We start from the raw sequence: 9,950 nt of genomic DNA on the forward strand, positions 1-9,950 counted from the left end.
GAAGAAGTTCATACATATGTGACTTCCATTGATTTCGGTGTGCTGTTTACTTGCCAAGAAGCATTTTAGAGTGCAAAGGCTGCGCAATGCGCATTAGCTGTATAGTTTATGCGAGTGGTTCTCAATCAGGGGGCCACGGACTCACTTATGGCCTCAGCAGACTTCCAAGGGTGCCTCAAGATGACTTAAAATGATTTTAAATAAAACAGGCATAAAAAAAAAGAAGAAAAAACATTGTTAGCAACTGTTTTTTTTCTTTTCTTTGAAGAACCAAAGTCCTACTCAAAACAAAAAAAAAAAAAAAAAAAAGGATATATGAGGTGGCTTAATTATAAAAGTGCAAAAAGTTCTGAAAATTATAATATTTTCTAAACATTTTTTTCTTGCTGTGCCAAGCTCTAAAACATTTTATCTAGTAGAGTAAAACATATTTTTAAAAATCCTTTTCCTTCAGCCTCCATTAAATCACAAACAACTGGAAAAGTGATTGGACCTTCGAGAATTAGAAATTAGAAATGTTTTCTAAGTATCTTTATTGCTATTCTTCATCAAAATCTTAGAAGACGCAAATAACAGTATAGGCCTAACAAAAAAATGGAACACAAACGTTCTTGAAGATATAAATTTTGGTTTATTTAATCTTGTAGAGTTCAGTGTTAGGCTACCATTTTCCATCATTACACATCTTTACATAGGCTACAATATTAGGCTTAAAGATCACTGAAACACAAAAGAAAGAAAATGAAAAAGAAAATCACAACAATTATTTGAAGATTCTGATACAATTTTTCATCTCAGAATTGGCTGGTGAAGTTCTTTTCAACCATCTTGTTTATATGCCTTATATATAACATAGTATTTAATGGTGCTCTTCGGTCATTTTTGACTGAAAAATGTTCTGTTTTGAATTGTTAAAAATCACAGCTTCATCAGAATGGTACGAAACTTGGTGACTTTTATGGCATTTGGAATGTGAACACACACAAAAAAAAAAAAAAAAAATTTGATGGCATGATTCGAGCATGCTAAGTGGTCATAAAAAAAATAGTCACACTTGTTGTCTTTGGTCAAAAATGACCGACCATAGGAAATGAATGGGAAATCGACAAAATTGAGAAATTGTAGATTGTGTGTACAATCTACAAATTGGCCACAATGCTGAAAAAAAGTACACAGCAGTAAAGGGGTCACACTCTAAATTAAAACATCAAGAGTGTGATTTAGACACACCCACTCACACACAAACGCACACACACACTTACACACACACACACACACACACACACACACACACACACACACACACACACACACCTATGAACCTCTGTCTGTAACACAGAGCGAAGTTTTGAGAATATGTGAAATCCATTCAATAATTCAGTCATAATGCAGGAAAAGCTCACAGCAGTGAAGGAGTGACACTCTAAAACATCAAGAGTGAAATAAACACACCCATTCTCACGCACACACACGCACACATGATACCCCTTTGGTACAATATAAAATAATATAAAAATCTTTGTTTTTAATTTAAAAAAAATTGTATCATCATCAGAATGGGTTGAAACTTTGTGACTTTTATGGCAATTGGTATGTGAACACACAAAAAAATTGATGGCATGATTCGAAAAGGCTAAGTGGTCCGTAAAAAAATTGTCACACTTGTTGTCTTCGGTCAAAAATGACCGGCCATAGGAAATAAATGGGAAATCGACACTGTAAAACATCAAGTGTGTGATAAAGACACACCCACACACACACAAACGCACACACACACACGTACCTATGAACCTCTGTCTGTAACACAGAGCAAAGTTTTGAGAATATGTGAAATCCATTCAATAATTCAGTCATAATGCAGGACAAGCTCACAACAGTGAAGGAGTGACACTCTAAAACATCAAGACTGAAATAAACACCCATTCACACACACACACACACACACACACACACACACACACACACACACACACACACACACACACTTATGAACTGTGCACATGGAAGTACAGGCTTGTTCCTTCACATCGTTCTGAGCATTTTTTTTTCTTTTTCTTTTTGCAGGAGCAAAGTATCAAGAGCATAATAAGTTAAAAAAAAATGTCATGTGGCATTTTTTACAAATTCTGAATCAAAAAATGGGTAACAAAATGCTTCCTTGCATTCTAACACAATGTTTAGGTTTGACTGTAATCATAATGCAAAAACTAACACTTCAAATCACTATTTCTAACAAAAATATATATAAAACTTGATAAGAAATAGTCTTTGAGAATGTCTAAATATATATTCATATCCTCAACCTAAAAATTAAGTAAATATGTCCAAAAACAACTAGTGAATTCACAAACCTCTCCATAGAGAGCTTTACAAGTATCTAGTGGTATATCTACCATGGGTATTACACATTTTTCTTTCTATACTCTCACCAGATGGCGCTAATCTGCCTTCCAAAAAATTATTTTAAAGGCTTAGACTCTATTTTAACCTGAAATACTGCATTGATTGAAAAATACTGAAAAAATATTAGAATTTTTTTTTTATTATTTTCAATGGGAAAAATTGATCATAATTATTGCATAAATATTAATTAGTATCATGAAATTCTCTCAAAATACAAAAGAAAAAAGAAAAATATTATTGAACAAAAATATATTTCATTGATTTTACTGGGGGGAAAAAAGTTAAACTTTAGGGGTCACTTTTGACCGTGAAGAGCACAAATGTGACTCCCAAATGAGGAGGACCAGAGGGTTAATGATGATAAGGATCTGAATTTCACAAGGATTTGTCTTTGTTACTGAACTATTGAACATTAAATGCTGATTTTCTGGATGACAGTTGCAGCCTGTTGTCCAGCAGGTGGGGCTCAGAGCAAATCTACCATAACCAGGTTCTGGTTAGGTTTGCATTCCTGATCAGTCCTCTATTTTAATTCTAAAGCTTAAACTATGATTCTGGTGTTAGAGCTGGTCCTGGCCCAGCATAAGAAAGTACCTTATTCCTAGAGTAAGCTATAAACTGATGAGTAGTACAGAAAGCTTGCCTTTGAAGTGATAAATGTTATAAATTGTGAAATTTATGAGATAACGGTGATATTTATGAGGTGAATTAGATTACTTGTATGTTGCCCTTTAAAACTTTAAAAACAGAATTGTTGTATTCAATCTATTTATGTCTGAACCAATATAAATTTCGGTAACACTTTATTTTACAGTGTCTTTGTTATGCATGTTACATGTACTTAGTATAACAGTAAATAATACATAATTAGATGCAACTAACCCTAAACTAAACACAGACCCTAACCATATAGTAAGTACATGTACATGTTATCAATTAATATTACTCTGTAACAAGGACACCTTAAAATTAAGTGTAACCATAATTTTCTTTTGGTCCATGTTCCATATTCTGTTTATATGATAAGATTTATAAGAACCCATTTGAATGCCTGCTGTACTTTCTCTAAAATCCGAGACAATTTGCTGACAGAAAGACATTGCAAAAATAATCTCTTTGTAATATTTCTGAGATATTTTATAGGTATTAAAGAGAAGATGGCTTAAAATTGCATGACTGAAATGGGTTGTTAACTTGTAATAACTTTGACAATTTGCAAATCATTTTCAGAATGTTTAGATTAGCATGGTGGCCTCACAGTTTCAACTTTCAACTGTTTACTAATTGCATTCCAGTGGGCTAACCTCAGTATCACTGCTCAAGAGATTAAAGCTACACATTTACATGTCTTTCCCTAACTGCTCAGTTCAGCTGCCACATCATTGAAAACTATACGTCTGGACAGTTTCCCAGCGAAGTGCATGTATACTGAAAACTTGTTTCAGTTCCCCTCCTTCATCTATGAAATAAAGACTAAAAAATGCTACCAATTAATCCTTTTAACCACTAAAATCATACATTTTCCTCTGTTGTTTTTTACATTAAATTACATTTAATGTTTTTGTTTTGCACCACAGTGATATTTCAGTAGCCAACAGCTCAAACATAGAACAATTTTGGATCAAAATTAAACTTCATGACATACAGTACCACAAGTTTAAAATAAATAGTTGGCCAATGGAACAAATATCAGAATAAATACGATATCAGATGGCAACAATTCTTTAATAAGAAACTGTCAGACTCAGTGATCTGTTTGTGGAGTCAAATAATCCTCCACATTACATTATTTGTTTTCTGAGACACTGTAATGTACAACAAATACAATTAGAAGTAAATCTTAAATATCTAACTTGTGATTTAGTGTATGACGCTTTTTGCTGTTTGACAATACAAGGTTAGCCTATATATTTGTGATTGAAGAGGTTGAAGTGTGTTGAAGTCTATGACCTAGGTAAAGTGCCCATGGCATCTAATTACCCAGCCTTTCCCACTTGAGCAACCTGCCATAAGAAAACACTCACACATACAGACACATAAAGACCTGCCGCAGAAAAAACACACATAGAGGCGCACATACACCTTAGCCTTTATTAACCTTAGCTCGTGTTATTGGCAGTACTAGACAGAGACAAGACCCCAATTACTGTTGAAATCAAAGTTGCTACCGTTAAAGCTGCGGTGGAAGCGTGTGGAGGTTCAGAGTGCTGGAGTGGCTTGTTAGTCCGCTTAGTGCTTGTCCATTGGGACTCTCCGTTTCAAATACCTGTCTCTCAGAGCATTGTTATTCAAACGGAAAATCGAACAGCCCAATGTTGCTCTGGTCATTCTGTCAAGTACACACCATGCTGTGGGCAATGGTTAGCAGTAAATTGTAATTTACAGTCAAGTTCAGACATAACACCTTTTGTATGTTTGCCTCATAGCCTTGGATAGTGTTTCTTCATCACATGTTAATTATTTAGAAAAATGTAAGTTGACTTCATCTAATTGTACACTGATCATATAGACAGAACACTCTTAATTTACACCATCTGTTGAGCTGAGTTAAAAAATATATATATAAATGACTGGCTTACAACAAATCATATCACCAATCCCACACCTTGTCTTTAAAGCTAATGTGATGCATTAATCTGAGGCATTTAAAAAGCACAAAACATTTATTAATATTTGAAGAAAGGCACACAGGGAGGCAACAGACGTACTGCATGGGCTTGAAAGAGCATATACTGTACATCATGGCAAGATAAGACATATTTTAGACAGATTTAGAGTGGTTTGTAATCTTGCTTTAGGCATTAATGCCTCTGAATAAAATGGATAAGTGTCTCATGTTTAACAACAGATGCATTAAGGATTTTATTTATACCTATTAGACATTCGTCCATCCTCCCAGTTAAGGTTAAACAAAACCAAAACAAACTTTAAACAAAACAAACATGGATTAAAGCTTAGACTGAAAGGATTATAACCTTCCAAAACATTAGTAGGTTATTTCACCTTTCCAAGGTCTAACGGTTTGAGGTGTGCTTAATTTAAGCAATATGGTATGAGTGGGAGTGTGCTATTGTTTATTCATTAACCATTTCAGTCATTTACCTCTCTTGGTGATTCTATAAGCCATCTCTGGCCATACGTGGGAGACTGTCCATGAATGTTCTTGCCGATGATTTTTTTTCCTGGGGTAAGTCGCTAGGTTTTCCCCCAACCCTCCCCATTACATGGCTTGGGACTCAAACACACACATTCACACCTACAGACAATTTAGGGACAATTTTTTGATTCTGTTTTTGTACTATACTTTGTAATAATACTCACAGTGCAAATAGCCATAATTCACTACATAAGGGTTAGTTCACCCAAAAATAAAAATTCTGTCATTAATTACTCACCCTCACGTCGTTTCACACCCGTAAGACTTTCGTTCATCTTCTAAACACAAATTAAGATATTTTTGATGAAATCCGATAGCTGTCTGACTCCTCAATAGACAGCAATTTAACCACCACTTTCAAGGTCCAGAAAGGTACTAAAGACATTGTTAAAACAGTCGACGTGACTGCAGTGGTTCAACCTTAATTTTATGTGCACAAAAACAAAACAAAAATAAGGACTTTATTCAACAATATCTTCTCTTCTGTGTCATTCTCATACGCTGTTTACGTCCAGCGCTTCCAGGTTCTATGTCAGAATGCCGGCTCATTATTGGCCGGCTCCTGTGTCAGCATCACACGCATGCGTCGTGCTGCTCACATGAACAGCTTCGGCCAATACTGAGCTGGTGTTCAGATGTAGAACTGTCTATTGAGGAGTCAGACAGCTATTGGATTTCATCAAAAATATCCTAATTTGTGCTCCGAAGATAAATGAAGGTCTTACAGGTTTGGAACGACATGAGGGGGAGTAATTAATGACAGAAATTTCATTTTTGGGTGAACTAACCCTTTAAAATATATTAAAAACAATGCTTTCAATTAAACATTATTTAATGATTCATTAAAGGAACACTATGTATTTTTTGAGAGAAATAAGAAAATGTTATTAATGAGAGAGTGCAAAAAAAAAAAAAAAAACCTTCCAAAAAATCTTCCAAACCAATACACTTTGATAAATCTATAATAATGATTAATATTTTAGAACTGTCAGGAAGGATTTTGTAGAAAATGGCATAAATACGAAAATTGCCTGTGTCATCATTTTGCTACACAAAGAAAAGTAACTCCTGCTGTGGGTAGCATGAAGTTGAAATTTTGTTGTCACGACTAACAAGACAAAAAGTGTTCATGGCGAATAACCGGCTGTAAGACAAAGTAAAAACTTTATTTATTTGTTCATCTGCTTTGATATGATGTCCTTCATGTACACCACTGCCTCGAAACACATTCATTCGCTCTGAGGAGCAGAGCCGAAGCACAACTAAAACAATAGTTGCATCCGTTTTTATTTTCATATTATTTTATTTTATTAACATACTAATAAAAAAACGTTTACTGAACTTTAAGTGTCAGTCACACACCAGATGAGAAGTGCCACGCTGAGCTGCAACTAATGAAATGGAAGTCTCGTACATACACAGAAAATATCTTGCTTCCGTGCTAAAAAATTAAGTCTTTTCAGCAAAACTTATTTCATTTCAAGAGGGTTACCAACAGTTGTGTTTAGGGTCAGGGGTTGGTTAGGACAATATATCAGTTAGGCAATTTATCAATGGCTGCCCACTGCTCTGGGTGTGTGTATTCACAGTTTGCAGTGTGTGTCTGTTATACTCACTACTCCTAACGTGTGTGCACTAACTTGGATGGGTATGCAGAGGACAAATTCCTAGTATGGGTTACCATCAACACACTTTCACTTAAATTTATATAATTAAACAACTAAATCATTCCTGAAAAGTAATAAAAAAAATACAGAATTGATTAGTAAGCACTCTAAAATAGTATAAACTGCTAGTACATACAAAAAAACAACGGTCCTAGAAATGCAGTCCTTGGACCGTTGAACCAGTTAAAATGGTCTAGAACCGCCACTAGCAAGAAATGTGCCGATTGCCAGTTATTGTCATAAAATAACCCCCGTCAGGATGATACTTATGCTATTGTGCTAGATAGAAAATATTTGCACTGCATCTAAAACGGAATACTTCCCTACTATATAGTATGTGAAAAACAATATGACAAAAAAATAATGTCCGAATTCATTGTATTCGAAAAACGGTAGGCGAAAAGTACCCAGATGACCTACTACTTCCATCGAGATTCTGAAGTGCGCATTCGATGCACACTTTACTATCCCATGAGGCCATGGGAGAGGATTTATGAATGGCAGTAAAGCAATACAACTGACGCTGGTAAGTCACGTGACAGACACTGCATTGACACGGGGCGTCGGCATTAACGCTTCTCATTTATGATGCATTCACACAGGGTGTCAGCGTCAACGCTTGACGGAGGGCTTGTCTGAAGCTTGGTACTGACGCAGACCGTCATAGTGACAACAGCCAATCACATTACTTTCCGGTGTTGCATGAACACAATTGGCTAGTGACCGCTCTAGGGTATTTGCATAAGGCGATCTAATTGGCTGATGCCTGCGCTGGCGCTTGAAAAGTTGAGAAATTTTCAACTTCTGCCGCGAGCAATGCGAGTGAAGTGACGCGACGGAACCCACAATTCAGTTCGGCAACGCATGACGTCACCCATTCAAAGTAAATGAGAAACGTTAACGCTGACGCCCTGTGTGAATGCAGCGTTACTTTGAATGGGTGATGTCACATGTTGCCAAACTGAATTGTGGGCTCCGTCGCGTCACTTCACTCACGTTGCTCGCGGCAGAAGTTGAAAATCTCTCAACTTTTCAAGCACCAATGCAGGCGACAGCCAATCAGATCACCTTATGCAAATACCCTAGAGCAGTCGCTAGCCAGTTGCTGTTGTCACTATGAAGGTCGCGTCAGCACTAAGCTTCAGACACGCCCTACATCAAGCGTTGACGCCGGCGCCCAGTGTGAATGCAGCGTAACAACATGGCGGCTGTAGTACATCAGAATTTCATTCATACTACCCATATTCATACTATGTAGAACATACTTTTTTTCAGTCACTAAGTTCAAATTCACACTCAGACAGCAGAAGCCAGGACCAGAACTATCTGTTTTATAATTGTGAGTATAAACTTTATTAAATGATAGGTTATATTATGCTTTCTATAACATCATCTGGAAGCCCAAATAGACTGGCAATAAAACCACCATTAAAATGGCTCTTTTGTAATTTAGTAATGGGGCAGTAATGTTGCACAGGACTGCATTTGTAAGGCAAAACAGAAAAATAAGCAAAGTACTAGCGTGGGCCAGCTGTGTTTGTTGGGATGTCAGCATGTTAGTGGCAGCACATTCATCATTGTGCGACATAGCTTTAGCTCTGCTTTGTGTGTTTTGGTGAATTTGCATTCTAAATGTTTCATATTATCTTCACAAAGGCAGGTGCAGCGCTGGCTTGGTATAGGATTCGAACACCTAGTCTCACAACAAGCAGACGGACAAAAAAGACGTTGCCTAGTAGGCTATTCAGTGATTTATCTCTGTTGATTTGGCATCCAGAAACAGCGCGATAGTCATTGGCTTCTGATGTGAAGCGTGACAATCCCGATGACGCAAAATGGAAAGCAGAACTATACATACAAATATCCACATTGACAACATCAACAGATTTTTCTCTTTGTTTCAAGGTAATGTTTGGGCTTCTTTAAACAGCCACTGACTTTCTCAATAAGCCATGAAACGTCTTTTGTTATTTTGCTGAGCTGCGGTAGTGCTCAAATTAATTGTGCAAAACATGCCAACGAAAATCTGAAAATATCAATGCTGCCATTATGCACTGCTTATTTATTTGTTTAAAACTTTGTACCTATGCACAGAATGAATACCAGAAAATGTAGAACTATAAAACTGTCAAATATCACGATAAAGAAAAACACACCTGGCATGTTTTACAGTCAGAAAGCATTGGGTTGTGCTGACTCAATAAGACTATTATCAGTGGAACTATGGTAATCGATAGATGATATGTGTATTGATTAGGTATCCAGTTTCCATAGCTTTTATCCCTATGGCAACCAGTGGTTTTGTGGCAAAACTACCATTTCCTTTCACATGAGAATATTTCTGATGGCTTTTTAAGTACCTTCCTGACCATCACATGGTCCATTTTATAAGGCAGGTCATGGACCATGACCTAGATAACTGCCTGAGGAAAATAATCCCATCACAATGCATTAGTGCCTGACGAGCCCCTTCTTAATAAAAGGAATGCGCAACCCTTCCCCCATTATCTTTCATTCTTTCATTCTCACCATGTCAACGAACAAATAGATGAACATCCCATGTCCTAGTTGAAAAGGTGAGATCAGATGAGGAAAAAGCATCTGAATGTTTCACACAAATGGAAATAGCAAGTCTAATGTGAAATCTGATGTTTGTTTTTCACCATTTAAAATTCTTACATTCCACATTTAAAAATAAATCTTCGAAGTCAACCTGGACTAGA

Source organism: Ctenopharyngodon idella, chromosome 5, assembly GCF_019924925.1.
Source record: "Ctenopharyngodon idella isolate HZGC_01 chromosome 5, HZGC01, whole genome shotgun sequence".
In the NCBI taxonomy this organism is placed as follows: domain Eukaryota; kingdom Metazoa; phylum Chordata; class Actinopteri; order Cypriniformes; family Xenocyprididae; genus Ctenopharyngodon; species Ctenopharyngodon idella.